At 45.4% G+C, this 23774-nt stretch overlaps 17 non-coding genes and 2 pseudogenes across 17 annotated transcripts; all 19 read right to left on the bottom strand.

The window, feature by feature from the left end:
- Positions 1–918: 918 nt before the first annotated feature.
- LOC141177459 (U2 spliceosomal RNA) lies at positions 919–1109 on the bottom strand. Its single transcript, XR_012254051.1, has one exon. It is a non-coding gene; the product is annotated as a U2 spliceosomal RNA (small nuclear RNA).
- Positions 1110–2223: 1114 nt separating this feature from the next.
- LOC141177447 (U2 spliceosomal RNA) lies at positions 2224–2414 on the bottom strand. Its single transcript, XR_012254040.1, has one exon. It is a non-coding gene; the product is annotated as a U2 spliceosomal RNA (small nuclear RNA).
- A 1112-nt stretch (positions 2415–3526) lies between these two features.
- LOC141177728 (U2 spliceosomal RNA) lies at positions 3527–3710 on the bottom strand. The gene has a single exon (XR_012254295.1). It is a non-coding gene; the product is annotated as a U2 spliceosomal RNA (small nuclear RNA).
- A 789-nt stretch (positions 3711–4499) lies between these two features.
- LOC141178094 (U2 spliceosomal RNA) lies at positions 4500–4591 on the bottom strand (annotated as a pseudogene).
- Positions 4592–5706: 1115 nt separating this feature from the next.
- On the bottom strand, positions 5707–5897 carry LOC141177326 (U2 spliceosomal RNA). The gene has a single exon (XR_012253930.1). It is a non-coding gene; the product is annotated as a U2 spliceosomal RNA (small nuclear RNA).
- A 1115-nt stretch (positions 5898–7012) lies between these two features.
- On the bottom strand, positions 7013–7203 carry LOC141177359 (U2 spliceosomal RNA). The gene has a single exon (XR_012253960.1). It is a non-coding gene; the product is annotated as a U2 spliceosomal RNA (small nuclear RNA).
- Positions 7204–8318: 1115 nt separating this feature from the next.
- On the bottom strand, positions 8319–8509 carry LOC141177390 (U2 spliceosomal RNA). The gene has a single exon (XR_012253989.1). It is a non-coding gene; the product is annotated as a U2 spliceosomal RNA (small nuclear RNA).
- Positions 8510–9624: 1115 nt separating this feature from the next.
- LOC141177434 (U2 spliceosomal RNA) lies at positions 9625–9815 on the bottom strand. Its single transcript, XR_012254029.1, has one exon. It is a non-coding gene; the product is annotated as a U2 spliceosomal RNA (small nuclear RNA).
- Positions 9816–10930: 1115 nt separating this feature from the next.
- Positions 10931–11121, bottom strand: LOC141177422 (U2 spliceosomal RNA). The gene has a single exon (XR_012254018.1). It is a non-coding gene; the product is annotated as a U2 spliceosomal RNA (small nuclear RNA).
- Positions 11122–12236: 1115 nt separating this feature from the next.
- On the bottom strand, positions 12237–12427 carry LOC141177366 (U2 spliceosomal RNA). The gene has a single exon (XR_012253967.1). It is a non-coding gene; the product is annotated as a U2 spliceosomal RNA (small nuclear RNA).
- A 1115-nt stretch (positions 12428–13542) lies between these two features.
- On the bottom strand, positions 13543–13742 carry LOC141177770 (U2 spliceosomal RNA). Its single transcript, XR_012254324.1, has one exon. It is a non-coding gene; the product is annotated as a U2 spliceosomal RNA (small nuclear RNA).
- Positions 13743–14007: 265 nt separating this feature from the next.
- LOC141178002 (U2 spliceosomal RNA) lies at positions 14008–14117 on the bottom strand (annotated as a pseudogene).
- A 1115-nt stretch (positions 14118–15232) lies between these two features.
- Positions 15233–15423, bottom strand: LOC141177409 (U2 spliceosomal RNA). The gene has a single exon (XR_012254006.1). It is a non-coding gene; the product is annotated as a U2 spliceosomal RNA (small nuclear RNA).
- A 1115-nt stretch (positions 15424–16538) lies between these two features.
- Positions 16539–16729, bottom strand: LOC141177397 (U2 spliceosomal RNA). The gene has a single exon (XR_012253995.1). It is a non-coding gene; the product is annotated as a U2 spliceosomal RNA (small nuclear RNA).
- Positions 16730–17844: 1115 nt separating this feature from the next.
- On the bottom strand, positions 17845–18035 carry LOC141177498 (U2 spliceosomal RNA). The gene has a single exon (XR_012254087.1). It is a non-coding gene; the product is annotated as a U2 spliceosomal RNA (small nuclear RNA).
- Positions 18036–19150: 1115 nt separating this feature from the next.
- LOC141177385 (U2 spliceosomal RNA) lies at positions 19151–19341 on the bottom strand. Its single transcript, XR_012253984.1, has one exon. It is a non-coding gene; the product is annotated as a U2 spliceosomal RNA (small nuclear RNA).
- A 1115-nt stretch (positions 19342–20456) lies between these two features.
- Positions 20457–20647, bottom strand: LOC141177373 (U2 spliceosomal RNA). Its single transcript, XR_012253973.1, has one exon. It is a non-coding gene; the product is annotated as a U2 spliceosomal RNA (small nuclear RNA).
- Positions 20648–21762: 1115 nt separating this feature from the next.
- On the bottom strand, positions 21763–21953 carry LOC141177361 (U2 spliceosomal RNA). Its single transcript, XR_012253962.1, has one exon. It is a non-coding gene; the product is annotated as a U2 spliceosomal RNA (small nuclear RNA).
- A 1115-nt stretch (positions 21954–23068) lies between these two features.
- Positions 23069–23250, bottom strand: LOC141177659 (U2 spliceosomal RNA). Its single transcript, XR_012254233.1, has one exon. It is a non-coding gene; the product is annotated as a U2 spliceosomal RNA (small nuclear RNA).
- Between the last annotated feature and the right edge of the window lie 524 nt (positions 23251–23774).

Here is a 23774-nt window from a genome sequence, read left to right as displayed (position 1 = left end):
TTCACCCCCTGCTGTTCCCACCCGCCTCAACACCGTTGGAAGGGAGGAGAACCAATTAAGGCGGGGGGTGGGGTGGAACGAGCAGCTGTCTACCCTTAGCAGGAGGGCTCCTGATTACATACCTCTCCTGCTGCTGCTGCTGCTGGCTGTCCAGCAGCAGACTGAAGGTGGCTGCTGCTGTGCACAGGTATATAAAGGCTCAGAGCCTATTATGACACGCGCAGCCAGCGTTCCATTGCCACATTCCATCTACTGCAGGCAGGATACCTGGCTGGCTGAATGTCGCTGAGAAGCTCACAGAGACCGCCATAAGCAACAGTTTAACAGAATGCCACAGACTAATCAACCAAACTTTTTGGGTTGGGTTCTCTTTTATAGTCTGCAGGCATTAAATGAAAGAAGTCAGTGTTCCAGCAGAGGGAGACAACGTTTCAGAAAAGGCATTGTAGCAAACCAAAAAAGAAATTTTAAGCGCAGCAGAGTAACCAGCGCACATACCTGTTAGCTCAGGTGAGTTTAAAAGGCTGCTGTTGATAACAAGGGCATTTGCTAAATAGATGGTGTGTGTGCAACAATATACTGAAAGGTCAATTATATTGTGCAGCTTATCTCACCACCTGTAGTTATTTAGGTGAAAGCTCCAAAATGCTTGCCTAATATGTCTGTTTATCCAAAAGGAAGTAAAAAGGGAGAGCTAGAAAGATAGCATTGCATCACATTACATGGCAATGCAATGCACAGTTGCTGAAGTTGAACCAAAATGAGCTTGTAATCTGGCTTCTGCAACTTTGAACATGAAAAATCCAATGAGGAGAAGAAAAGCAAAGCCAAAGAGTCCATCCCAAAATCCGACAAACAAGCAAAATGAACAAAAAACATTGAATTCAATTCTTTCTGATTTTAGAAACTGCATTAAAGAAGGGGTGCACCGGTCCTGGAGATACTGCAATACCAGGTCAATGCGTGGAGTGGACAGAGCAAGCTCTTTTTCCATCTCCCTGTTCTAAAAATCCATTTAATATATGGTCCCCAGATAGGGGACGTATCAGATATTAAACTGATAAGAACAGATACTACACTTGATCTTAGCCAAAAGGCCGAGAAGCGATAGCCAGAATTGGTTTCAAACTACGGAGCCACCCAAGGATCCTGAAAAGTCCATTTGTGGAGATGAGCTCCTGGACTCCCGTTAAGAAGACATGTTGTCAACCTCTAGATCCCTTACATGCCTGCACTTTTCGGCTTGCTGCTGCTGCAATCCACGCGTTTTAGATCTGCATAACTCCACCTCTTTAAACACAGCACCTTCACCCCCTGCTGTTCCCACCCGCCTCAACACCGTTGGAAGGGAGGAGAACCAATTAAGGCGGGGGTGGGGTGGAACGAGCAGCTGTCTACCCTTAGCAGGAGGGCTCCTGATTACATACCTCTCCTGCTGCTGCTGCTGCTGGCTGTCCAGCAGCAGACTGAAGGTGGCTGCTGCTGTGCACAGGTATATAAAGGCTCAGAGCCTATTATGACACGCGCAGCCAGCGTTCCATTGCCACATTCCATCTACTGCAGGCAGGATACCTGGCTGGCTGAATGTCGCTGAGAAGCTCACAGAGACCGCCATAAGCAACAGTTTAACAGAATGCCACAGACTAATCAACCAAACTTTTTGGGTTGGGTTCTCTTTTATAGTCTGCAGGCATTAAATGAAAGAAGTCAGTGTTCCAGCAGAGGGAGACAACGTTTCAGAAAAGGCATTGTAGCAAACCAAAAAAGAAATTTTAAGCGCAGCAGAGTAACCAGCGCACATACCTGTTAGCTCAGGTGAGTTTAAAAGGCTGCTGTTGATAACAAGGGCATTTGCTAAATAGATGGTGTGTGTGCAACAATATACTGAAAGGTCAATTATATTGTGCAGCTTATCTCACCACCTGTAGTTATTTAGGTGAAAGCTCCAAAATGCTTGCCTAATATGTCTGTTTATCCAAAAGGAAGTAAAAAGGGAGAGCTAGAAAGATAGCATTGCATCACATTACATGGCAATGCAATGCACAGTTGCTGAAGTTGAACCAAAATGAGCTTGTAATCTGACTTCTGCAACTTTGAACATGAAAAATCCAATGAGGAGAAGAAAAGCAAAGCCAAAGAGTCCATCCCAAAATCCGACAAACAAGCAAAATGAACAAAAAACATTGAATTCAATTCTTTCTGATTTTAGAAACTGCATTAAAGAAGGGGTGCACCGGTCCTGGAGATACTGCAATACCAGGTCAATGCGTGGAGTGGACAGAGCAAGCTCTTTTTCCATCTCCCTGTTCTAAAAATCCATTTAATATATGGTCCCCAGATAGGGGACGTATCAGATATTAAACTGATAAGAACAGATACTACACTTGATCTTAGCCAAAAGGCCGAGAAGCGATAACCAGAATTGGTTTCAAACTACGGAGCCACCCAAGGATCCTGAAAAGTCCATTTGTGGAGATGAGCTCCTGGACTCCCGTTAAGAAGACATGTTGTCAACCTCTAGATCCCTTACATGCCTGCACTTTTCGGCTTGCTGCTGCTGCAGTCCACGCGTTTTAGATCTGCATAACTCCACCTCTTTAAACACAGCACCTTCACCCCCTGCTGTTCCCACCCGCCTCAACACCGTTGGAAGGGAGGAGAACCAATTAAGGCGGGGGGTGGGGTGGAACGAGCAGCTGTCTACCCTTAGCAGGAGGGCTCCTGATTACATACCTCTCCTGCTGCTGCTGCTGGCTGTCCAGCAGCAGACTGAAGGTGGCTGCTGCTGTGCACAGATATATAAAGGCTCAGAGCCTATTATGACACGCGCAGCCAGCGTTCCATTGCCACATTCCATCTACTGCAGGCAGGATACCTGGCTGGCTGAATGTCGCTGAGAAGCTCACAGAGACCGCCATAAGCAACAGTTTAACAGAATGCCACAGACTAATCAACCAAACTTTTTGGGTTGGGTTCTCTTTTATAGTCTGCAGGCATTAAATAAAAGAAGTCAGTGTTCCAGCAGAGGGAGACAACGTTTCAGAAAAGGCATTGTAGCAAACCAAAAAAGAAATTTTAAGCGCAGCAGAGTAACCAGCGCACATACCTGTTAGCTCAGGTGAGTTTAAAAGGCTGCTGTTGATAACAAGGGCATTTGCTAAATAGATGGTGTGTGTGCAACAATATACTGAAAGGTCAATTATATTGTGCAGCTTATCTCACCACCTGTAGTTATTTAGGTGAAAGCTCCAAAATGCTTGCCTAATATGTCTGTTTATCCAAAAGGAAGTAAAAAGGGAGAGCTAGAAAGATAGCATTGCATCACATTACATGGCAATGCAATGCACAGTTGCTGAAGTTGAACCAAAATGAGCTTGTAATCTGGCTTCTGCAACTTTGAACATGAAAAATCCAATGAGGAGAAGAAAAGCAAAGCCAAAGAGTCCATCCCAAAATCCGACAAACAAGCAAAATGAACAAAAAACATTGAATTCAATTCTTTCTGATTTTAGAAACTGCATTAAAGAAGGGGTGCACCGGTCCTGGAGATACTGCAATACCAGGTCAATGCGTGGAATGGACAGAGCAAGCTCTTTTTCCATCTCCCTGTTCTAAAAATCCATTTAATATATGGTCCCCAGATAGGGGACGTATCAGATATTAAACTGATAAGAACAGATTTTTTATTTTAATCGAAAGCCCGAATTCGTGTACAAAACCCGAGTGCGCTTAAAAAAGTGACAAGTGCCACAAAAAAAGTGCACTAGGATGCTGGTCTTCTTGAAACCCTCTCCAAAAGGAGAAGGGTCCCCCAAACCATTCCCCGTCCCTCCGAGCCAAAAGGCCACAGCGAGGAACAGGGACAAAAAGCCACCTCCAGCCGAAGCCAGAGGCGACCCAATCTTACCCCCAGCACCTGCCCGAGTTCTCACCCGAGCAAGGCACTGGGAGCCAAAGACTGTGCTCCCCTCCCGGAAGAGGGGAGCCAACAACGCTGTCCTCCCGAAAGAGGAGAGCCAGGGGGGTTCAGGGGGGAGCGGAACCTGATGGCCACACACTCCCCCCCTAGACCTGCCAAGAGAGGAACCCGTAAGGGAACCGCATCCCGACAAAATCCTAGTAGGACGTGACACACGTGAATAAGTGGACACACAGTGACAAAGAAATTAAATAAATAGTGAAGGTTTCACAGTATAATACTGCCCGGACCTTCGACCGGGAATTGAAAAATTCCCCATCCTAAGGCCAGAAGGCCCGGAATAAGGGTGTGTGCGAAGAAAGAAAATTTGAAGTGCTTGTGCAAATGTGCCATAAACTCAAGTGGGGTTCCCAATCCCAGTGAGTTAAGGCACCCCAGGGTCACCACTCCTGGGGCACTTCACACTTCGGGCTTTCGATCTTCCCCGGCCCAATGGCGTCGATCCTGGGGGGCCATGCTTTCCACCAGATGACTATATTAGCCACCTGGCGTACTAACAAGCGCCTAAACCCCAGTGTGCATAATGTATCAATCTACTAGGGCGGCCAATATCCAAAACTGCCTTTTCGAAAGATACTACACTTGATCTTAGCCAAAAGGCCGAGAAGCGATAACCAGAATTGGTTTCAAACTACGGAGCCACCCAAGGATCCTGAAAAGTCCATTTGTGGAGATGAGCTCCTGGACTCCCGTTAAGAAGACATGTTGTCAACCTCTAGATCCCTTACATGCCTGCACTTTTCGGCTTGCTGCTGCTGCAATCCACGCGTTTTAGATCTGCATAACTCCACCTCTTTAAACACAGCACCTTCACCCCCTGCTGTTCCCACCCGCCTCAACACCGTTGGAAGGGAGGAGAACCAATTAAGGCGGGGGGTGGGGTGGAACGAGCAGCTGTCTACCCTTAGCAGGAGGGCTCCTGATTACATACCTCTCCTGCTGCTGCTGCTGCTGGCTGTCCAGCAGCAGACTGAAGGTGGCTGCTGCTGTGCACAGGTATATAAAGGCTCAGAGCCTATTATGACACGCACAGCCAGCGTTCCATTGCCACATTCCATCTACTGCAGGCAGGATACCTGGCTGGCTGAATGTTGCTGAGAAGCTCACAGAGACCGCCATAAGCAACAGTTTAACAGAATGCCACAGACTAATCAACCAAACTTTTTGGGTTGGGTTCTCTTTTATAGTCTGCAGGCATTAAATGAAAGAAGTCAGTGTTCCAGCAGAGGGAGACAACGTTTCAGAAAAGGCATTGTAGCAAACCAAAAAAGAAATTTTAAGCACAGCAGAGTAACCAGCGCACATACCTGTTAGCTCAGGTGAGTTTAAAAGGCTGCTGTTGATAACAAGGGCATTTGCTAAATAGATGGTGTGTGTGCAACAATATACTGAAAGGTCAATTATATTGTGCAGTTTATCTCACCACCTGTAGTTATTTAGGTGAAAGCTCCAAAATGCTTGCCTAATATGTCTGTTTATCCAAAAGGAAGTAAAAAGGGAGAGCTAGAAAGATAGCATTGCATCACATTACATGGCAATGCAATGCACAGTTGCTGAAGTTGAACCAAAATGAGCTTGTAATCTGGCTTCTGCAACTTTGAACATGAAAAATCCAATGAGGAGAAGAAAAGCAAAGCCAAAGAGTCCATCCCAAAATCCGACAAACAAGCAAAATGAACAAAAAACATTGAATTCAATTCTTTCTGATTTTAGAAACTGCATTAAAGAAGGGGTGCACCGGTCCTGGAGATATTGCAATACCAGGTCAATGCGTGGAGTGGACAGAGCAAGCTCTTTTTCCATCTCCCTGTTCTAAAAATCCATTTAATATATGGTCCCCAGATAGGGGACGTATCAGATATTAAACTGATAAGAACAGATACTACACTTGATCTTAGCCAAAAGGCCGAGAAGCGATAACCAGAATTGGTTTCAAACTACGGAGCCACCCAAGGATCCTGAAAAGTCCATTTGTGGAGATGAGCTCCTGGACTCCCGTTAAGAAGACATGTTGTCAACCTCTAGATCCCTTACATGCCTGCACTTTTCGGCTTGCTGCTGCTGCAATCCACGCGTTTTAGATCTGCATAACTCCACCTCTTTAAACACAGCACCTTCACCCCCTGCTGTTCCCACCCGCCTCAACACCGTTGGAAGGGAGGAGAACCAATTAAGGCGGGGGGTGGGGTGGAACGAGCAGCTGTCTACCCTTAGCAGGAGGGCTCCTGATTACATACCTCTCCTGCTGCTGCTGCTGCTGGCTGTCCAGCAGCAGACTGAAGGTGGCTGCTGCTGTGCACAGGTATATAAAGGCTCAGAGCCTATTATGACACGCGCAGCCAGCGTTCCATTGCCACATTCCATCTACTGCAGGCAGGATACCTGGCTGGCTGAATGTCGCTGAGAAGCTCACAGAGACCGCCATAAGCAACAGTTTAACAGAATGCCACAGACTAATCAACCAAACTTTTTGGGTTGGGTTCTCTTTTATAGTCTGCAGGCATTAAATGAAAGAAGTCAGTGTTCCAGCAGAGGGAGACAACGTTTCAGAAAAGGCATTGTAGCAAACCAAAAAAGAAATTTTAAGCGCAGCAGAGTAACCAGCGCACATACCTGTTAGCTCAGGTGAGTTTAAAAGGCTGCTGTTGATAACAAGGGCATTTGCTAAATAGATGGTGTGTGTGCAACAATATACTGAAAGGTCAATTATATTGTGCAGCTTATCTCACCACCTGTAGTTATTTAGGTGAAAGCTCCAAAATGCTTGCCTAATATGTCTGTTTATCCAAAAGGAAGTAAAAAGGGAGAGCTAGAAAGATAGCATTGCATCACATTACATGGCAATGCAATGCACAGTTGCTGAAGTTGAACCAAAATGAGCTTGTAATCTGGCTTCTGCAACTTTGAACATGAAAAATCCAATGAGGAGAAGAAAAGCAAAGCCAAAGAGTCCATCCCAAAATCCGACAAACAAGCAAAATGAACAAAAAACATTGAATTCAATTCTTTCTGATTTTAGAAACTGCATTAAAGAAGGGGTGCACCGGTCCTGGAGATACTGCAATACCAGGTCAATGCGTGGAGGGGACAGAGCAAGCTCTTTTTCCATCTCCCTGTTCTAAAAATCCATTTAATATATGGTCCCCAGATAGGGGACGTATCAGATATTAAACTGATAAGAACAGATACTACACTTGATCTTAGCCAAAAGGCCGAGAAGCGATAACCAGAATTGGTTTCAAACTACGGAGCCACCCAAGGATCCTGAAAAGTCCATTTGTGGAGATGAGCTCCTGGACTCCCGTTAAGAAGACATGTTGTCAACCTCTAGATCCCTTACATGCCTGCACTTTTCGGCTTGCTGCTGCTGCAATCCACGCGTTTTAGATCTGCATAACTCCACCTCTTTAAACACAGCACCTTCACCCCCTGCTGTTCCCACCCGCCTCAACACCGTTGGAAGGGAGGAGAACCAATTAAGGCGGGGGGTGGGGTGGAACGAGCAGCTGTCTACCCTTAGCAGGAGGGCTCCTGATTACATACCTCTCCTGCTGCTGCTGCTGCTGGCTGTCCAGCAGCAGACTGAAGGTGGCTGCTGCTGTGCACAGGTATATAAAGGCTCAGAGCCTATTATGACACGCGCAGCCAGCGTTCCATTGCCACATTCCATCTACTGCAGGCAGGATACCTGGCTGGCTGAATGTCGCTGAGAAGCTCACAGAGACCGCCATAAGCAACAGTTTAACAGAATGCCACAGACTAATCAACCAAACTTTTTGGGTTGGGTTCTCTTTTATAGTCTGCAGGCATTAAATGAAAGAAGTCAGTGTTCCAGCAGAGGGAGACAACGTTTCAGAAAAGGCATTGTAGCAAACCAAAAAAGAAATTTTAAGCGCAGCAGAGTAACCAGCGCACATACCTGTTAGCTCAGGTGAGTTTAAAAGGCTGCTGTTGATAACAAGGGCATTTGCTAAATAGATGGTGTGTGTGCAACAATATACTGAAAGGTCAATTATATTGTGCAGCTTATCTCACCACCTGTAGTTATTTAGGTGAAAGCTCCAAAATGCTTGCCTAATATGTCTGTTTATCCAAAAGGAAGTAAAAAGGGAGAGCTAGAAAGATAGCATTGCATCACATTACATGGCAATGCAATGCACAGTTGCTGAAGTTGAACCAAAATGAGCTTGTAATCTGGCTTCTGCAACTTTGAACATGAAAAATCCAATGAGGAGAAGAAAAGCAAAGCCAAAGAGTCCATCCCAAAATCCGACAAACAAGCAAAATGAACAAAAAACATTGAATTCAATTCTTTCTGATTTTAGAAACTGCATTAAAGAAGGGGTGCACCAGTCCTGGAGATACTGCAATACCAGGTCAATGCGTGGAGTGGACAGAGCAAGCTCTTTTTCCATCTCCCTGTTCTAAAAATCCATTTAATATATGGTCCCCAGATAGGGGACGTATCAGATATTAAACTGATAAGAACAGATACTACACTTGATCTTAGCCAAAAGGCCGAGAAGCGATAACCAGAATTGGTTTCAAACTACGGAGCCACCCAAGGATCCTGAAAAGTCCATTTGTGGAGATGAGCTCCTGGACTCCCGTTAAGAAGACATGTTGTCAACCTCTAGATCCCTTACATGCCTGCACTTTTCGGCTTGCTGCTGCTGCAATCCACGCGTTTTAGATCTGCATAACTCCACCTCTTTAAACACAGCACCTTCACCCCCTGCTGTTCCCACCCGCCTCAACACCGTTGGAAGGGAGGAGAACCAATTAAGGCGGGGGGTGGGGTGGAACGAGCAGCTGTCTACCCTTAGCAGGAGGGCTCCTGATTACATACCTCTCCTGCTGCTGCTGCTGCTGGCTGTCCAGCAGCAGACTGAAGGTGGCTGCTGCTGTGCACAGGTATATAAAGGCTCAGAGCCTATTATGACACGCGCAGCCAGCGTTCCATTGCCACATTCCATCTACTGCAGGCAGGATACCTGGCTGGCTGAATGTCGCTGAGAAGCTTACAGAGACCGCCATAAGCAACAGTTTAACAGAATGCCACAGACTAATCAACCAAACTTTTTGGGTTGGGTTCTCTTTTATAGTCTGCAGGCATTAAATGAAAGAAGTCAGTGTTCCAGCAGAGGGAGACAACGTTTCAGAAAAGGCATTGTAGCAAACCAAAAAAGAAATTTTAAGCGCAGCAGAGTAACCAGCGCACATACCTGTTAGCTCAGGTGAGTTTAAAAGGCTGCTGTTGATAACAAGGGCATTTGCTAAATAGATGGTGTGTGTGCAACAATATACTGAAAGGTCAATTATATTGTGCAGCTTATCTCACCACCTGTAGTTATTTAGGTGAAAGCTCCAAAATGCTTGCCTAATATGTCTGTTTATCCAAAAGGAAGTAAAAAGGGAGAGCTAGAAAGATAGCATTGCATCACATTACATGGCAATGCAATGCACAGTTGCTGAAGGTGAACCAAAATGAGCTTGTAATCTGGCTTCTGCAACTTTGAACATGAAAAATCCAATGAGGAGAAGAAAAGCAAAGCCAAAGAGTCCATCCCAAAATCCGACAAACAAGCAAAATGAACAAAAAACATTGAATTCAATTCTTTCTGATTTTAGAAACTGCATTAAAGAAGGGGTGCACCGGTCCTGGAGATACTGCAATACCAGGTCAATGCGTGGAGTGGACAGAGCAAGCTCTTTTTCCATCTCCCTGTTCTAAAAATCCATTTAATATATGGTCCCCAGATAGGGGACGTATCAGATATTAAACTGATAAGAACAGATACTACACTTGATCTTAGCCAAAAGGCCGAGAAGCGATAACCAGAATTGGTTTCAAACTACGGAGCCACCCAAGGATCCTGAAAAGTCCATTTGTGGAGATGAGCTCCTGGACTCCCGTTAAGAAGACATGTTGTCAACCTCTAGATCCCTTACATGCCTGCACTTTTCGGCTTGCTGCTGCTGCAATCCACGCGTTTTAGATCTGCATAACTCCACCTCTTTAAACACAGCACCTTCACCCCCTGCTGTTCCCACCCGCCTCAACACCGTTGGAAGGGAGGAGAACCAATTAAGGTGGGGGGTGGGGTGGAACGAGCAGCTGTCTACCCTTAGCAGGAGGGCTCCTGATTACATACCTCTCCTGCTGCTGCTGCTGCTGGCTGTCCAGCAGCAGACTGAAGGTGGCTGCTGCTGTGCACAGGTATATAAAGGCTCAGAGCCTATTATGACACGCGCAGCCAGCGTTCCATTGCCACATTCCATCTACTGCAGGCAGGATACCTGGCTGGCTGAATGTCGCTGAGAAGCTCACAGAGACCGCCATAAGCAACAGTTTAACAGAATGCCACAGACTAATCAACCAAACTTTTTGGGTTGGGTTCTCTTTTATAGTCTGCAGGCATTAAATGAAAGAAGTCAGTGTTCCAGCAGAAGGAGACAACGTTTCAGAAAAGGCATTGTAGCAAACCAAAAAAGAAATTTTAAGCGCAGCAGAGTAACCAGCGCACATACCTGTTAGCTCAGGTGAGTTTAAAAGGCTGCTGTTGATAACAAGGGCATTTGCTAAATAGATGGTGTGTGTGCAACAATATACTGAAAGGTCAATTATATTGTGCAGCTTATCTCACCACCTGTAGTTATTTAGGTGAAAGCTCCAAAATGCTTGCCTAATATGTCTGTTTATCCAAAAGGAAGTAAAAAGGGAGAGCTAGAAAGATAGCATTGCATCACATTACATGGCAATGCAATGCACAGTTGCTGAAGTTGAACCAAAATGAGCTTGTAATCTGGCTTCTGCAACTTTGAACATGAAAAATCCAATGAGGAGAAGAAAAGCAAAGCCAAAGAGTCCATCCCAAAATCCGACAAACAAGCAAAATGAACAAAAAACATTGAATTCAATTCTTTCTGATTTTAGAAACTGCATTAAAGAAGGGGTGCACCGGTCCTGGAGATACTGCAATACCAGGTCAATGCGTGGAGTGGACAGAGCAAGCTCTTTTTCCATCTCCCTGTTCTAAAAATCCATTTAATATATGGTCCCCAGATAGGGGACGTATCAGATATTAAACTGATAAGAACAGATACTACACTTGATCTTAGCCAAAAGGCCGAGAAGCGATAACCAGAATTGGTTTCAAACTACGGAGCCACCCAAGGATCCTGAAAAGTCCATTTGTGGAGATGAGCTCCTGGACTCCCGTTAAGAAGACATGTTGTCAACCTCTAGATCCCTTACATGCCTGCACTTTTCGGCTTGCTGCTGCTGCAATCCACGCGTTTTAGATCTGCATAACTCCACCTCTTTAAACACAGCACCTTCACCCCCTGCTGTTCCCACCCGCCTCAACACCGTTGGAAGGGAGGAGAACCAATTAAGGCGGGGGGTGGGGTGGAACGAGCAGCTGTCTACCCTTAGCAGGAGGGCTCCTGATTACATACCTCTCCTGCTGCTGCTGCTGCTGGCTGTCCAGCAGCAGACTGAAGGTGGCTGCTGCTGTGCACAGGTATATAAAGGCTCAGAGCCTATTATGACATGCGCAGCCAGCGTTCCATTGCCACATTCCATCTACTGCAGGCAGGATACCTGGCTGGCTGAATGTCGCTGAGAAGCTCACAGAGACCGCCATAAGCAACAGTTTAACAGAATGCCACAGACTAATCAACCAAACTTTTTGGGTTGGGTTCTCTTTTATAGTCTGCAGGCATTAAATGAAAGAAGTCAGTGTTCCAGCAGAGGGAGACAACGTTTCAGAAAAGGCATTGTAGCAAACCAAAAAAGAAATTTTAAGCGCAGCAGAGTAACCAGCGCACATACCTGTTAGCTCAGGTGAGTTTAAAAGGCTGCTGTTGATAACAAGGGCATTTGCTAAATAGATGGTGTGTGTGCAACAATATACTGAAAGGTCAATTATATTGTGCAGCTTATCTCACCACCTGTAGTTATTTAGGTGAAAGCTCCAAAATGCTTGCCTAATATGTCTGTTTATCCAAAAGGAAGTAAAAAGGGAGAGCTAGAAAGATAGCATTGCATCACATTACATGGCAATGCAATGCACAGTTGCTGAAGTTGAACCAAAATGAGCTTGTAATCTGGCTTCTGCAACTTTGAACATGAAAAATCCAATGAGGAGAAGAAAAGCAAAGCCAAAGAGTCCATCCCAAAATCCGACAAACAAGCAAAATGAACAAAAAACATTGAATTCAATTCTTTCTGATTTTAGAAACTGCATTAAAGAAGGGGTGCACCGGTCCTGGAGATACTGCAATACCAGGTCAATGCGTGGAGTGGACAGAGCAAGCTCTTTTTCCATCTCCCTGTTCTAAAAATCCATTTAATATATGGTCCCCAGATAGGGGACGTATCAGATATTAAACTGATAAGAACAGATACTACACTTGATCTTAGCCAAAAGGCAGAGAAGCGATAACCAGAATTGGTTTCAAACTACGGAGCCACCCAAGGATCCTGAAAAGTCCATTTGTGGAGATGAGCTCCTGGACTCCCGTTAAGAAGACATGTTGTCAACCTCTAGATCCCTTACATGCCTGCACTTTTCGGCTTGCTGCTGCTGCAATCCACGCGTTTTAGATCTGCATAACTCCACCTCTTTAAACACAGCACCTTCACCCCCTGCTGTTCCCACCCGCCTCAACACCGTTGGAAGGGAGGAGAACCAATTAAGGCGGGGGGTGGGGTGGAACGAGCAGCTGTCTACCCTTAGCAGGAGGGCTCCTGATTACATACCTCTCCTGCTGCTGCTGCTGCTGGCTGTCCAGCAGCAGACTGAAGGTGGCTGCTGCTGTGCACAGGTATATAAAGGCTCAGAGCCTATTATGACACGCGCAGCTAGCGTTCCATTGCCACATTCCATCTACTGCAGGCAGGATACCTGGCTGGCTGAATGTCGCTGAGAAGCTCACAGAGACCGCCATAAGCAACAGTTTAACAGAATGCCACAGACTAATCAACCAAACTTTTTGGGTTGGGTTCTCTTTTATAGTCTGCAGGCATTAAATGAAAGAAGTCAGTGTTCCAGCAGAGGGAGACAACGTTTCAGAAAAGGCATTGTAGCAAACCAAAAAAGAAATTTTAAGCGCAGCAGAGTAACCAGCGCACATACCTGTTAGCTCAGGTGAGTTTAAAAGGCTGCTGTTGATAACAAGGGCATTTGCTAAATAGATGGTGTGTGTGCAACAATATACTGAAAGGTCAATTATATTGTGCAGCTTATCTCACCACCTGTAGTTATTTAGGTGAAAGCTCCAAAATGCTTGCCTAATATGTCTGTTTATCCAAAAGGAAGTAAAAAGGGAGAGCTAGAAAGATAGCATTGCATCACATTACATGGCAATGCAATGCACAGTTGCTGAAGTTGAACCAAAATGAGCTTGTAATCTGGCTTCTGCAACTTTGAACATGAAAAATCCAATGAGGAGAAGAAAAGCAAAGCCAAAGAGTCCATCCCAAAATCCGACAAACAAGCAAAATGAACAAAAAACATTGAATTCAATTCTTTCTGATTTTAGAAACTGCATTAAAGAAGGGGTGCACCGGTCCTGGAGATACTGCAATACCAGGTCAATGCGTGGAGTGGACAGAGCAAGCTCTTTTTCCATCTCCCTGTTCTAAAAATCCATTTAATATATGGTCCCCAGATAGGGGACGTATCAGATATTAAACTGATAAGAACAGATTTTTTTTTTTTTGATTGAATATATCTTTTATTAGCACAAAAAATAAGTTAACAGACAGTGTACAGTGCCGCAGCCCAGTACACACAGAATTCTACATCATATTTACATAGCATGAGGATACGACGCACTAACTAGACACATCACACCCCTATGCTACACAAAACACTCAATCTGAAAGAAAAAGCATGTCAATCAATACAGTACGACGAACCGTGATAAGGGATGGGGATTGGGAAAAAGGGGATGGGGCGGGGAAAATCACAGGCCCGAAGCTTTATTGAAAGACAAGACACATAAGGGGAGAGGGGGAGGAGGGGTTTAGTCCTCGTCCTCTACCTCCGGACCGTCCATGATGGAATAGTCTCTGAGCAGATAAGAACAGATACTACACTTGATCTTAGCCAAAAGGCCGAGAAGCGATAACCAGAATTGGTTTCAAACTACGGAGCCACCCAAGGATCCTGAAAAGTCCATTTGTGGAGATGAGCTCCTGGACTCCCGTTAAGAAGACATGTTGTCAACCTCTAGATCCCTTACATGCCTGCACTTTTCGGCTTGCTGCTGCTGCAATCCACGCGTTTTAGATCTGCATAACTCCACCTCTTTAAACACAGCACCTTCACCCCCTGCTGTTCCCACCCGCCTCAACACCGTTGGAAGGGAGGAGAACCAATTAAGGCGGGGGGTGGGGTGGAACGAGCAGCTGTCTACCCTTAGCAGGAGGGCTCCTGATTACATACCTCTCCTGCTGCTGCTGCTGCTGGCTGTCCAGCAGCAGACTGAAGGTGGCTGCTGCTGTGCACAGGTATATAAAGGCTCAGAGCCTATTATGACACGCGCAGCCAGCGTTCCATTGCCACATTCCATCTACTGCAGGCAGGATACCTGGCTGGCTGAATGTCGCTGAGAAGCTCACAGAGACCGCCATAAGCAACAGTTTAACAGAATGCCACAGACTAATCAACCAAACTTTTTGGGTTGGGTTCTCTTTTATAGTCTGCAGGCATTAAATGAAAGAAGTCAGTGTTCCAGCAGAGGGAGACAACGTTTCAGAAAAGGCATTGTAGCAAACCAAAAAAGAAATTTTAAGCGCAGCAGAGTAACCAGCGCACATACCTGTTAGCTCAGGTGAGTTTAAAAGGCTGCTGTTGATAACAAGGGCATTTGCTAAATAGATGGTGTGTGTGCAACAATATACTGAAAGGTCAATTATATTGTGCAGCTTATCTCACCACCTGTAGTTATTTAGGTGAAAGCTCCAAAATGCTTGCCTAATATGTCTGTTTATCCAAAAGGAAGTAAAAAGGGAGAGCTAGAAAGATAGCATTGCATCACATTACATGGCAATGCAATGCACAGTTGCTGAAGTTGAACCAAAATGAGCTTGTAATCTGGCTTCTGCAACTTTGAACATGAAAAATCCAATGAGGAGAAGAAAAGCAAAGCCAAAGAGTCCATCCCAAAATCCGACAAACAAGCAAAATGAACAAAAAACATTGAATTCAATTCTTTCTGATTTTAGAAACTGCATTAAAGAAGGGGTGCACCGGTCCTGGAGATACTGCAATACCAGGTCAATGCGTGGAGTGGACAGAGCAAGCTCTTTTTCCATCTCCCTGTTCTAAAAATCCATTTAATATATGGTCCCCAGATAGGGGACGTATCAGATATTAAACTGATAAGAACAGATACTACACTTGATCTTAGCCAAAAGGCCGAGAAGCGATAACCAGAATTGGTTTCAAACTACGGAGCCACCCAAGGATCCTGAAAAGTCCATTTGTGTAGATGAGCTCCTGGACTCCCGTTAAGAAGACATGTTGTCAACCTCTAGATCCCTTACATGCCTGCACTTTTCGGCTTGCTGCTGCTGCAATCCACGCGTTTTAGATCTGCATAACTCCACCTCTTTAAACACAGCACCTTCACCCCCTGCTGTTCCCACCCGCCTCAACACCGTTGGAAGGGAGGAGAACCAATTAAGGCGGGGGGTGGGGTGGAACGAGCAGCTGTCTACCCTTAGCAGGAGGGCTCCTGATTACATACCTCTCCTGCTTCTGCTGCTGCTGGCTGTCCAGCAGCAGACTGAAGGTGGCTGCTGCTGTGCACAGGTATATAAAGGCTCAGAGCCTATTATGACACGCGCAGCCAGCGTTCCATTGCCACATTCCATCTACTGCAGGCAGGATACCTGGCTGGCTGAATGTCGCTGAGAAGCTCACAGAGACCGCCATAAGCAACAGTTTAACAGAATGCCACAGACTAATCAACCAAACTTTTTGGGTTGGGTTCTCTTTTATAGTCTGCAGGCATTAAATGAAAGAAGTCAGTGTTCCAGCAGAGGGAGACAACGTTTCAGAAAAGGCATTGTAGCAAACCAAAAAAGAAATTTTAAGCGCAGCAGAGTAACCAGCGCGCATACCTGTTAGCTCAGGTGAGTTTAAAAGGCTGCTGTTGATAACAAGGGCATTTGCTAAATAGATGGTGTGTGTGCAACAATATACTGAAAGGTCAATTATATTGTGCAGCTTATCTCACCACCTGTAGTTATTTAGGTGAAAGCTCCAAAATGCTTGCCTAATATGTCTGTTTATCCAAAAGGAAGTAAAAAGGGAGAGCTAGAAAGATAGCATTGCATCACATTACATGGCAATGCAATGCACAGTTGCTGAAGTTGAACCAAAATGAGCTTGTAATCTGGCTTCTGCAACTTTGAACATGAAAAATCCAATGAGGAGAAGAAAAGCAAAGCCAAAGAGTCCATCCCAAAATCCGACAAACAAGCAAAATGAACAAAAAACATTGAATTCAATTCTTTCTGATTTTAGAAACTGCATTAAAGAAGGGGTGCACCGGTCCTGGAGATACTGCAATACCAGGTCAATGCGTGGAGTGGACAGAGCAAGCTCTTTTTCCATCTCCCTGTTCTAAAAATCCATTTAATATATGGTCCCCAGATAGGGGACGTATCAGATATTAAACTGATAAGAACAGATACTACACTTGATCTTAGCCAAAAGGCCGAGAAGCGATAACCAGAATTGGTTTCAAACTACGGAGCCACCCAAGGATCCTGAAAAGTCCATTTGTGGAGATGAGCTCCTGGACTCCCGTTAAGAAGACATGTTGTCAACCTCTAGATCCCTTACATGCCTGCACTTTTCGGCTTGCTGCTGCTGCAATCCACGCGTTTTAGATCTGCATAACTCCACCTCTTTAAACACAGCACCTTCACCCCCTGCTGTTCCCACCCGCCTCAACACCGTTGGAAGGGAGGAGAACCAATTAAGGCGGGGGGTGGGGTGGAACGAGCAGCTGTCTACCCTTAGCAGGAGGGCTCCTGATTACATACCTCTCCTGCTGCTGCTGCTGCTGGCTGTCCAGCAGCAGACTGAAGGTGGCTGCTGCTGTGCACAGGTATATAAAGGCTCAGAGCCTATTATGACACGCGCAGCCAGCGTTCCATTGCCACATTCCATCTACTGCAGGCAGGATACCTGGCTGGCTGAATGTCGCTGAGAAGCTCACAGAGACCGCCATAAGCAACAGTTTAACAGAATGCCACAGACTAATCAACCAAACTTTTTGGGTTGGGTTCTCTTTTATAGTCTGCAGGCATTAAATGAAAGAAGTCAGTGTTCCAGCAGAGGGAGACAACGTTTCAGAAAAGGCATTGTAGCAAACCAAAAAAGAAATTTTAAGCGCAGCAGAGTAACCAGCGCACATACCTGTTAGCTCAGGTGAGTTTAAAAGGCTGCTGTTGATAACAAGGGCATTTGCTAAATAGATGGTGTGTGTGCAACAATATACTGAAAGGTCAATTATATTGTGCAGCTTATCTCACCACCTGTAGTTATTTAGGTGAAAGCTCCAAAATGCTTGCCTAATATGTCTGTTTATCCAAAAGGAAGTAAAAAGGGAGAGCTAGAAAGATAGCATTGCATCACATTACATGGCAATGCAATGCACAGTTGCTGAAGTTGAACCAAAATGAGCTTGTAATCTGGCTTCTGCAACTTTGAACATGAAAAATCCAATGAGGAGAAGAAAAGCAAAGCCAAAGAGTCCATCCCAAAATCCGACAAACAAGCAAAATGAACAAAAAACATTGAATTCAATTCTTTCTGATTTTAGAAACTGCATTAAAGAAGGGGTGCACCGGTCCTGGAGATACTGCAATACCAGGTCAATGCGTGGAGTGGACAGAGCAAGCTCTTTTTCCATTTCCCTGTTCTAAAAATCCATTTAATATATGGTCCCCAGATAGGGGACGTATCAGATATTAAACTGATAAGAACAGATACTACACTTGATCTTAGCCAAAAGGCCGAGAAGCGATAACCAGAATTGGTTTCAAACTACGGAGCCACCCAAGGATCCTGAAAAGTCCATTTGTGGAGATGAGCTCCTGGACTCCCGTTAAGAAGACATGTTGTCAACCTCTAGATCCCTTACATGCCTGCACTTTTCGGCTTGCTGCTGCTGCAATCCACGCGTTTTAGATCTGCATAACTCCACCTCTTTAAACACAGCACCTTCACCCCCTGCTGTTCCCACCCGCCTCAACACCGTTGGAAGGGAGGAGAACCAATTAAGGCGGGGGGTGGGGTGGAACGAGCAGCTGTCTACCCTTAGCAGGAGGGCTCCTGATTACATACCTCTCCTGCTGCTGCTGCTGCTGGCTGTCCAGCAGCAGACTGAAGGTGGCTGCTGCTGTGCACAGGTATATAAAGGCTCAGAGCCTATTATGACACGCGCAGCCAGCGTTCCATTGCCACATTCCATCTACTGCAGGCAGGATACCTGGCTGGCTGAATGTCGCTGAGAAGCTCACAGAGACCGCCATAAGCAACAGTTTAACAGAATGCCACAGACTAATCAACCAAACTTTTTGGGTTGGGTTCTCTTTTATAGTCTGCAGGCATTAAATGAAAGAAGTCAGTGTTCCAGCAGAGGGAGACAACGTTTCAGAAAAGGCATTGTAGCAAACCAAAAAAGAAATTTTAAGCGCAGCAGAGTAACCAGCGCACATACCTGTTAGCTCAGGTGAGTTTAAAAGGCTGCTGTTGATAACAAGGGCATTTGCTAAATAGATGGTGTGTGTGCAACAATATACTGAAAGGTCAATTATATTGTGCAGCTTATCTCACCACCTGTAGTTATTTAGGTGAAAGCTCCAAAATGCTTCCCTAATATGTCTGTTTATCCAAAAGGAAGTAAAAAGGGAGAGCTAGAAAGATAGCATTGCATCACATTACATGGCAATGCAATGCACAGTTGCTGAAGTTGAACCAAAATGAGCTTGTAATCTGGCTTCTGCAACTTTGAACATGAAAAATCCAATGAGGAGAAGAAAAGCAAAGCCAAAGAGTCCATCCCAAAATCCGACAAACAAGCAAAATGAACAAAAAACATTGAATTCAATTCTTTCTGATTTTAGAAACTGCATTAAAGAAGGGGTGCACCGGTCCTGGAGATACTGCAATACCAGGTCAATGCGTGGAGTGGACAGAGCAAGCTCTTTTTCCATCTCCCTGTTCTAAAAATCCATTTAATATATGGTCCCCAGATAGGGGACGTATCAGATATTAAACTGATAAGAACAGATACTACACTTGATCTTAGCCAAAAGGCCGAGAAGCGATAACCAGAATTGGTTTCAAACTACGGAGCCACCCAAGGATCCTGAAAAGTCCATTTGTGGAGATGAGCTCCTGGACTCCCGTTAAGAAGACATGTTGTCAACCTCTAGATCCCTTACATGCCTGCACTTTTCGGCTTGCTGCTGCTGCAATCCACGCGTTTTAGATCTGCATAACTCCACCTCTTTAAACACAGCACCTTCACCCCCTGCTGTTCCCACCCGCCTCAACACCGTTGGAAGGGAGGAGAACCAATTAAGGCGGGGGGTGGGGTGGAACGAGCAGCTGTCTACCCTTAGCAGGAGGGCTCCTGATTACATACCTCTCCTGCTGCTGCTGCTGCTGGCTGTCCAGCAGCAGACTGAAGGTGGCTGCTGCTGTGCACAGGTATATAAAGGCTCAGAGCCTATTATGACACGCGCAGCCAGCGTTCCATTGCCACATTCCATCTACTGCAGGCAGGATACCTGGCTGGCTGAATGTCGCTGAGAAGCTCACAGAGACCGCCATAAGCAACAGTTTAACAGAATGCCACAGACTAATCAACCAAACTTTTTGGGTTGGGTTCTCTTTTATAGTCTGCAGGCATTAAATGAAAGAAGTCAGTGTTCCAGCAGAGGGAGACAACGTTTCAGAAGAGGCATTGTAGCAAACCAAAAAAGAAATTTTAAGCGCAGCAGAGTAACCAGCGCACATACCTGTTAGCTCAGGTGAGTTTAAAAGGCTGCTGTTGATAACAAGGGCATTTGCTAAATAGATGGTGTGTGTGCAACAATATACTGAAAGGTCAATTATATTGTGCAGCTTATCTCACCACCTGTAGTTATTTAGGTGAAAGCTCCAAAATGCTTGCCTAATATGTCTGTTTATCCAAAAGGAAGTAAAAAGGGAGAGCTAGAAAGATAGCATTGCATCACATTACATGGCAATGCAATGCACAGTTGCTGAAGTTGAACCAAAATGAGCTTGTAATCTGGCTTCTGCAACTTTGAACATGAAAAATCCAATGAGGAGAAGAAAAGCAAAGCCAAAGAGTCCATCCCAAAATCCGACAAACAAGCAAAATGAACAAAAAACATTGAATTCAATTCTTTCTGATTTTAGAAACTGCATTAAAGAAGGGGTGCACCGGTCCTGGAGATACTGCAATACCAGGTCAATGCGTGGAGTGGACAGAGCAAGCTCTTTTTCCATCTCCCTGTTCTAAAAATCCATTTAATATATGGTCCCCAGATAGGGGACGTATCAGATATTAAACTGATAAGAACAGATACTACACTTGATCTTAGCCAAAAGGCCGAGAAGCGATAACCAGAATTGGTTTCAAACTACGAAGCCACCCAAGGATCCTGAAAAGTCCATTTGTGGAGATGAGCTCCTGGACTCCCGTTAAGAAGACATGTTGTCAACCTCTAGATCCCTTACATGCCTGCACTTTTCGGCTTGCTGCTGCTGCAATCCACGCGTTTTAGATCTGCATAACTCCACCTCTTTAAACACAGCACCTTCACCCCCTGCTGTTCCCACCCGCCTCAACACCGTTGGAAGGGAGGAGAACCAATTAAGGCGGGGGGTGGGGTGGAACGAGCAGCTGTCTACCCTTAGCAGGAGGGCTCCTGATTACATACCTCTCCTGCTGCTGCTGCTGCTGGCTGTCCAGCAGCAGACTGAAGGTGGCTGCTGCTGTGCACAGGTATATAAAGGCTCAGAGCCTATTATGACACGCGCAGCCAGCGTTCCATTGCCACATTCCATCTACTGCAGGCAGGATACCTGGCTGGCTGAATGTCGCTGAGAAGCTCACAGAGACCGCCATAAGCAACAGTTTAACAGAATGCCACAGACTAATCAACCAAACTTTTTGGGTTGGGTTCTCTTTTATAGTCTGCAGGCATTAAATGAAAGAAGTCAGTGTTCCAGCAGAGGGAGACAACGTTTCAGAAAAGGCATTGTAGCAAACCAAAAAAGAAATTTTAAGCGCAGCAGAGTAACCAGCGCACATACCTGTTAGCTCAGGTGAGTTTAAAAGGCTGCTGTTGATAACAAGGGCATTTGCTAAATAGATGGTGTGTGTGCAACAATATACTGAAAGGTCAATTATATTGTGCAGCTTATCTCACCACCTGTAGTTATTTAGGTGAAAGCTCCAAAATGCTTGCCTAATATGTCTGTTTATCCAAAAGGAAGTAAAAAGGGAGAGCTAGAAAGATAGCATTGCATCACATTACATGGCAATGCAATGCACAGTTGCTGAAGTTGAACCAAAATGAGCTTGTAATCTGGCTTCTGCAACTTTGAACATGAAAAATCCAATGAGGAGAAGAAAAGCAAAGCCAAAGAGTCCATCCCAAAATCTGACAAACAAGCAAAATGAACAAAAAACATTGAATTCAATTCTTTCTGATTTTAGAAACTGCATTAAAGAAGGGGTGCACCGGTCCTGGAGATACTGCAATACCAGGTCAATGCGTGGAGTGGACAGAGCAAGCTCTTTTTCCATCTCCCTGTTCTAAAAATCCATTTAATATATGGTCCCCAGATAGGGGACGTATCAGATATTAAACTGATAAGAACAGATACTACACTTGATCTTAGCCAAAAGGCCGAGAAGCGATAACCAGAATTGGTTTCAAACTACGGAGCCACCCAAGGATACTGAAAAGTCCATTTGTGGAGATGAGCTCCTGGACTCCCGTTAAGAAGACATGTTGTCAACCTCTAGATCCCTTACATGCCTGCACTTTTCGGCTTGCTGCTGCTGCAATCCACGCGTTTTAGATCTGCATAACTCCACCTCTTTAAACACAGCACCTTCACCCCCTGCTGTTCCCACCCGCCTCAACACCGTTGGAAGGGAGGAGAACCAATTAAGGCGGGGGGTGGGGTGGAACGAGCAGCTGTCTACCCTTAGCAGGAGGGCTCCTGATTACATACCTCTCCTGCTGCTGCTGCTGCTGGCTGTCCAGCAGCAGACTGAAGGTGGCTGCTGCTGTGCACAGGTATATAAAGGCTCAGAGCCTATTATGACACGCGCAGCCAGCGTTCCATTGCCACATTCCATCTACTGCAGGCAGGATACCTGGCTGGCTGAATGTCGCTGAGAAGCTCACAGAGACCGCCATAAGCAACAGTTTAACAGAATGCCACAGACTAATCAACCAAACTTTTTGGGTTGGGTTCTCTTTTATAGTCTGCAGGCATTAAATGAAAGAAGTCAGTGTTCCAGCAGAGGGAGACAACGTTTCAGAAAAGGCATTGTAGCAAACCAAAAAAGAAATTTTAAGCGCAGCAGAGTAACCAGCGCGCATACCTGTTAGCTCAGGTGAGTTTAAAAGGCTGCTGTTGATAACAAGGGCATTTGCTAAATAGATGGTGTGTGTGCAACAATATACTGAAAGGTCAATTATATTGTGCAGCTTATCTCACCACCTGTAGTTATTTAGGTGAAAGCTCCAAAATGCTTGCCTAATATGTCTGTTTATCCAAAAGGAAGTAAAAAGGGAGAGCTAGAAAGATAGCATTGCATCACATTACATGGCAATGCAATGCACAGTTGCTGAAGTTGAACCAAAATGAGCTTGTAATCTGGCTTCTGCAACTTTGAACATGAAAAATCCAATGAGGAGAAGAAAAGCAAAGCCAAAGAGTCCATCCCAAAATCCGACAAACAAGCAAAATGAACAAAAAACATTGAATTCAATTCTTTCTGATTTTAGAAACTGCATTAAAGAAGGGGTGCACCGGTCCTGGAGATACTGCAATACCAGGTCAATGCGTGGAGTGGACAGAGCAAGCTCTTTTTCCATCTCCCTGTTCTAAAAATCCATTTAATATATGGTCCCCAGATAGGGGACGTATCAGATATTAAACTGATAAGAACAGATTTTTTGATTGAAGCTGCATCCAAGGCACTGAAAAATGTGACCGAAGTCACACCAAAACAGCGCACGAGGCGAGGATTCATGTGGACCCTTCCCGGAGGAGAGGGTCCCCAATAAACCATCCCCATCCCTCCGAGCCAGAAGGCCACAGCGAGGGTCAGGGATCTCCGATGCTCTCCCTAGCCGAAGCCGGAGAAGAGCCGTTTTCGTGCTCCCAGCTTCCATCTAGGCTGCCACCCTAGTGGAGCTGGAGCCTGTGTTGGTTTCTCAGCCCAAAGCTGACCGGACCTCCGACCGGGTTTATAAAAATTCCCCTTCCTAGCCCGGAGGCCAGGAATAGGGGGGGGTTGCTCAGAAAGTATGATTGGCAAAGGTGCGGCGTGCTACGAAGCCAAGTCTTTCTGGGGTTCCCAGTCCCAGTAAGCTTGGACTCCCACCAGGGCGCCTACTCCTGGGGCACATTGCTCCAAAGCCCTCACACTTACCCAGCCTAGTGACTTCGATCCTGGAGGGCCATGTTTTCCATCAGATAACTCTATGAGCCACCTGGCGTAC

Source organism: Phyllobates terribilis, unplaced genomic scaffold, assembly GCF_046119375.1.
Source record: "Phyllobates terribilis strain yellow unplaced genomic scaffold, ASM4611937v1 Scaffold_27__1_contigs__length_16484149, whole genome shotgun sequence".
NCBI lineage: Eukaryota > Metazoa > Chordata > Amphibia > Anura > Dendrobatidae > Phyllobates > Phyllobates terribilis.
Note: the sequence above shows the minus strand (reverse complement) of the source record. Positions and strands in the feature narration are given on the sequence as shown.